At 47.9% G+C, this 6,276-nt stretch overlaps 1 protein-coding gene across 1 annotated transcript in view; it reads left to right on the top strand.

Moving 5' to 3' along the window:
* Positions 1 to 213: 213 nt before the first annotated feature.
* Positions 214 to 6,276, top strand: part of Gm32742 (predicted gene, 32742) — a 36,606-nt gene continuing 30,543 nt past the window's right edge. The window contains exon 1 of the mRNA XM_017313740.1: positions 214 to 328. The gene's annotated coding sequence lies outside the window, so the exon portion shown is untranslated. The remainder of the gene's footprint in view (positions 329 to 6,276) is intronic.

Raw genomic sequence — 6,276 nt, 5'->3', positions numbered from 1 at the left:
AGAAGGCTGCACCCTACCTGGGAAGCAAGCTGTACCCAGAAATGACACTTGAGGACCTGGCTTATAGCCATGATGCAATATAGCTCAGGGGTTTTGTTTCCACTTTATAAATGGAGGGAGGCGAGGAAAGGAATTCTTTGGCTGAGTAACACAATACTTCTGAGTCCAGCCCACCAGGCTGGTCCCTGGGAAGAGCAAACAAGCACCCTTCCCTGTCTTAACAGGTTTGTGGACACACGGCCGGCTGCCACTCACTGCACTTGTGAAGCAGACGCTGGGGAAAGGTGGGGAAGCAGACCTCCCACCCCCAGAGTTGGGCCAGAGCCTGGTAAGATCCCATCTACCCACCTCAGAGCTTGCTTCCCTGGAAGAGCACTTAAGGGAGATTCAAACGGTCAGATACAAAGAATAGACACAATCACTGTTCCCACTGTGCTTTGCAGAGGGTAGGGGGTCTATCTCGACTATTTTCATTCTTGTACTCATGGTGTAAGTCAGGCCTTATCTGCCCATTTAATAGATAGTGAGCTAGAGGTATCTACTGAAACAACTGCCAGGCTCTGAATCCACACTTCACCTCCACCCTCACCCCTGCACGGTCACTACAAAACCAGCAGCCTGGTCTTCCTCGGTCCTGGAGACCACTAGAAGGCTTTCCTGCACCAGAGGTCAGACTAACTCACGGCATTGAAGCCCAAGATGGTGAACGAATAAAAAAGCTTTCACCTGACAGGCCTTAGCAGCCTGTCCTGACCCTTAATCAGGGCAGCCAGCCCAGCCACAGCCCAACCCTGGCAGGTGCCCTCTCGCCTGTCCTGCCTGCCCCGCCCATCCACACACTCCTGCCCAGAGCCCTCCTCTTGCTGTTTGTTTTGCTGAGAGTTTCCGTTGGCTCGCGTGTGGGTGTTTGTTGTATTTCTCCTGCAGATGGCAGACAGTGTGCCCTCCCCAGCACTACCCCACCCCAAGGGCTGTGTAGCAAGCAAGCCCGGTAAGGCCGAACAAAAGCCTAGCAGGTGAACAGCCCGTCTGCCGGCGCCTTTTATCCAACCCAAGTCACAGACAATATCTTTACAGAATTCTTTTCAACTCCACCATCATCTGGAACTTTTTTTCTGCCTGGCTCTGGTCCTGCAGGAGCCCCCCAGAGCCTCCATCCTTACAAAAAACCAGCTGCTCCTCTGATGGGGCAAGGGACCCTGGGTCCCAAGAAAGCTATTTCCTTCCTTCTTTCCTGAATCCGTTCCACTCCCCTCAGAACTCAGAGATCCGAATGATCACAGAAACTTCTGGAAAAGGCTGTACTGATCACTGGGCTGTGGAAATCAGAAGTGACTCCAGTCCTCAGCAGAAGGAGGTGACCCTCAGCCTTTTACTTCCCTGAGAGAGGTCATCCCTGAGAGAAGGACGCCCTGGGGAATGGGAATGATAGAGATAATGTGTCTCGGGCCATACAATGGATGCTCTGGCCTGGCCCTAGTCTACTCACCTGGCAGAACAACCTCTGTCTCGAGTCTGTCCGTTTTTCTCCCTCCCCATCCTCCTCCCCCTCTGCTTTTTTCTCTTTCCCTTTTTTTCTCTCCATCTTCCTCACTCCCACTCCCTCCTAACCCCCAACCAAGGAACCAGCTCAGCTACTCTACGAGACAAAGGTTAGAGGACATCTGATGTCCTCAGCACCCGTGCCGAGTCACAACTAGGAGTGCCCATAATCACCCCTGCTTCCCAATCAACTCCCTGTCTCTATGGCTCTACCCAGGGAAGGTGCCCCGTGTTGATAGCTTGCTAGTTGATAGCTTATAGTTGAGTCGGTAAGACCTACTCAGCCTTGCTGGTCGGTTGAGTGGTCTTTTGTGGCCTGAGTAACAGGTCCTGTAGGTAAGGAGCCAAGCTCATTCTACCGTCTTCTCTCGGTTCTTATTCCCACGGGGCCTCAGGAATACCCATTGTGCCCCAACAGAGAAAACTAATGGCCATGACTGGTGATCCTGTTGGCCAGTTCTGTGGCTATCTTCCAAAGGGGGCTTAGAGATGTCCAAGTCAACTGTGCTGGCAGGCTGGGAAGCAGCTGCCTCTCAGCAGAGGAAGAGGAGGCATACCAGAAGACCCACAGCGTAAAAACATAGAAGTCTCCAGGAGTGTCCCAATGGCAGCTTTGTGGATGCTGACACTGGGTTCTACAGTCCCTAAGTCTAAGATTCTTCTACTCCAGTTTGCCAACTTCTAATACAAAATTGAGAACTTGAGGGGTAGTGTACACAAACTCTGTCCACAGTCCCAACACAGTGTAATCCAGGTACAGGGCCAGCCTGCGTCCTACCTTTGGCTCCGGTGGCACCCTTCCTCTTTGCATATGACTTCTAGACCTTCAGGGCCTGGCTCTGAATGTTTCTATTTCTGTGAAACCTCCAGCCTCTTCATGTGAGTCCTAATGAAGAAGCCAAGTGCTTCTGTGGGTCATGCCCCCCGGGGCTTACTAAATCCTACCAGGCATTTTGATAACATCTGGACTGCAGAAGTGTCTCACTCATCTCTGTTCCCAGAGATCTCTCATTACCTCCTCTTCCAGCACCTAACACTCTACATTACTAAGAACGAACATTGAACAAGTGCTTCCCTGGTCAACATATCCAGGATAATCTTCCAACATCTTTCTGATTGGCTACTAGGGGTTCGAAGTCAGACACTCAGAGAACTAGGAATGGGGAAACCAAAACATGGCCCCATCTCCTTGGAGAGCACACACGTTACAAAAGAGAAAATACTAAATAATACTACAGGAGATGTGAGCAAAGTGATATGAGACCCTCACTGGACATCCTCACTGGACGGTGCCATGAATTTCCAGTAATACTTTCAAGGTGTCCCTCTGTCCCTAACTTCTAGCCATTCATCAGAAAGTGGTTAACATGTTGAGCATAATTTTGAATCCACAAGCCCCTGAACTTCAGGAAATGCAGACTTCCCTACTCTATACAGCCTGACAAACATGTGTGGCTGGCCCTGCCACACACTCACCCTGGCCATGCGGCTAAGCCTCTGTGGTCAGGACCCCAGAAAGGCCTCTCCATGATTTGCATATAATCACACAATGCCAGGCACAACAAAGCCACTCAATACAGGAGAGTCTTCTCAGCTGAGTTTAAGGTTTAATCTCCTTAATACAAAAGTTTCTGCTTTGCTTTGCAGGGTTCTGGGACTCTTACTAATGATGCTAAACAAATAATCACTATTTATCTGCCCTCCCCCACCTCCAAGAGGTTTTACCCAGTGCCCCTTGCTGTTGTGGTTTACGGGCCAAGCCTGCACCTGCGCTGTGTGTGAGCTCATTTGGACATCTATCAAGGCTTTTTAAAGACAGCCAGGCATAGGGAGAGCAGTTAGAGCCAGGGAGAAGGCACCACCAGTCCTGGCACTACTGCAGACAGCCCCTCTAGGCTGCCTGTTATGATTGTAGGCCCTGCAAGAAACCCTTGGGAAACACCTTCAGCCCCTCCTCTCAACATCCAGCCCCTTCTTTATGCGTGGAGCTGATCTTCCTCTTCCTGTGGCTACCCTTCCTCCACGTGCTTCCCCTCCCAGACTCCTCCCTTCCATTTCTGCACAAAGATTCCTGTATCCGGGTGTTATTTCTAAGTCAGCTTTCCTGCTTGCTCCTGTAGGCCTTACCAGGTGAGTCAGGGTACCCTAAAATGTCAGCCTCCAGGACCTTCAGGACCAACATGCTCAGAAATTTCTGTCTTCACTCCAGTTGCTTGGTCAGAGTGTTTTCAGAATGAAGCAAGGTCCCCTGCCTCTTACTTTGATGCAGTATTTAGACATTGGTAGGTACTCAGACTTTTGGTTTGAATTGGGTGGCCTGGATATCTTGGTTATCTATTTATCTTAGCAGGCATCAAACAAGACCCTTTATTATGTTTCATGATGTTATAGTGCAGAAGTCTGTTCAGGGCTCAACTGGGCAAGCCTTTTCCTCTATTTCATTGATGAAGGTTACCCTGTGGTCTTTGGATGATAGACGGACTAACCTAAGAGTCTAAAGGTATCTTCTATTCACGGCTTCCAAGTGAATAAGGGTGGCTAAAGTCTTGTGTCAGCTAGGAACCCTCTCAAGTGTGACAGTCTCCAGACAATAGGGGTCTTTTACATGGTATATCAAGGCTTCCAGAGAGAATAATCCAAATGAACACTGCAGAGGCTATAAGGTGTCAGAAATCCCAGAATCTCACTTCGAAAGTCACTGAAGACATCCTCCTAAAGTGTTCTCAGGGGCACTAGCCCTAAAAGCAGTGCAGAACAGTTTCCTGGCACTGCATAGCCTAGCCTTGTAAATATAACATTATTGTTACCAACCTACATGTGCTAGGTTGGTTATCACTGTCATACTTTTCTCCAAAGACTCAAACTAATATCCTACCTACCCTTACTCTGACATACTATAGTATCCCTAGTTAGCCCAGTGCCTGGCCTGTCTCTTATTCCCTCAGCTGTCAGCAAGACCTCAGCTTTCCCTCCACTGTCACAAGACCCAAATTTTTTAATACATTTATTTGAGGATGGCTTTAGACTGGAAAAAAAAACCAAAAAACAAAAAACTTGAGTCAGTTCAGGACTGACACAAAGATACCACCACAAGGCAGACAGTTAATGCTCTAGACTTGACGTCTCAAGCCAGGACTTTCCTAAATGGCTCTAGTTGCATGTCCCTCCTGTTATCAAGGGTTGTCACAATGTCACTGTTCTCAGGTTGTCTGAACCATAGAGACTGGATTACCGGTGAGCAGGGCAATCCGTTTCATTTGGTACTGAGTCTCATGAGCACCTAGCAACACTTAATCAGACAGGCTTCAGCAGACTCAAGCCAGCTGCATGCCCCCTGGCTCCAGTCTGGGAATGGCAGGTGTCTGGCAGGGAAGTCCCTGCTCTCAAAGTGGGGACTCTGTGCAGAAGCTAGAAGGTCCCATATGATGTGGGTTCAGAAATCCCAGAATCTCACTTTGTTGGTCATTAATCATTGACGACATCGTCCACACATGATGGAGACATAGACTTTCCTTCTTTTTTTTTTCTTCATAAATATGTTTTGAATTTTATTATGAAGTATTTAAGCCATGCCAGAAGAAGGAATAAACAATATAATAACAGAGTGCCATGCACCCAAATCTAACTTAAATAAATGATTACCATATGAATTCTCAGGGTTCAGAGGAGTTGAGGGAAGAGTTGAGTCTGCCCATTTTCATGAGGGAAGAAAGAAGCCCTGGTGGGGAAGAGGGAAGCCACCTCAGCATTGATGGTGACTGCTCTAGTCATAGAGGGAGCATTGGTCAGGTGCTACAGCTTAGAGGAATGCTCTAAACTGGGAAACAGGATGTGGAGACCACAGCATGATCTTTCTAGTCCCGGTTCAGAGACTCCCCAAATGGCTTGGTCTGAATTAGTCACTAGCTCCTTAGGGATTCTCTAGGCCTTGGGTGTCACGTCCCAACATTTGAGCTATTCATGTCTACCTGTCTCCCACCTTGGCTGTGAACTCCAAGACTATATATACTCTATTGCCTGTATCTCATAAGCATTTGGACAAAGTCAGGTTATTGAGTTGAAGGTGTGGTTTAATCTTTGAAACCTCCATAATTAATGGTCTGGGGACAGAAGAGTTAATGGAAAGGGAAAGGAAAGATGAGTTAAAACTAAGGGACCAAAACAGACCCATCACCCAGACCCCAGGATGCTAACCAATGTCCTTAAAGGGAGTCAAAGCTCCCTGGGGAAATGGCTGATTGAATGAACAGCTACGGCAGGAAAGAGACAAGAAGAGCTTGAGATCTTGTGATGCCAAAAGAGGTAAGAAAGTGCATATGAGCACGAGAGAGAGAGAGAGAGAGAGAGAGAGAGAGAGAGACTGTGGAGTGGGTCAAATGAACTCTCTAGCCAACAAGTGCAGTATGGCAAGGGAGGAATTACAGTGGAGAAAACCTAACAGTCAGATGACCAAGGGCAACGTAAGTGCTGTCATGCCATGTTCAGAGCATTTGTCTTTGTTCCATTATAAAGAAAACATCACTTTATTGGTGTGGTGTTCTAAAAGATAAAAAACACTCCAGACCAATGACGATAGAGATTTCTAGTGAATCCCACCCAGCTAAGGCCTGTTTTACAGAGCACTTGTGTATGTAGATTGCCAAAAGTAAAGAGACTCTCGAGAAACTTTCCCAGTTAAAGGGAGGCAGGGACATGACTAAGTACAATGTTTGACCCTGGAATAGACAAGGCAGT

Source organism: Mus musculus, chromosome 9 (genome assembly GCF_000001635.26).
Source record: "Mus musculus strain C57BL/6J chromosome 9, GRCm38.p6 C57BL/6J".
Lineage (NCBI taxonomy): Eukaryota > Metazoa > Chordata > Mammalia > Rodentia > Muridae > Mus > Mus musculus.
Note: the sequence above shows the minus strand (reverse complement) of the source record. Positions and strands in the feature narration are given on the sequence as shown.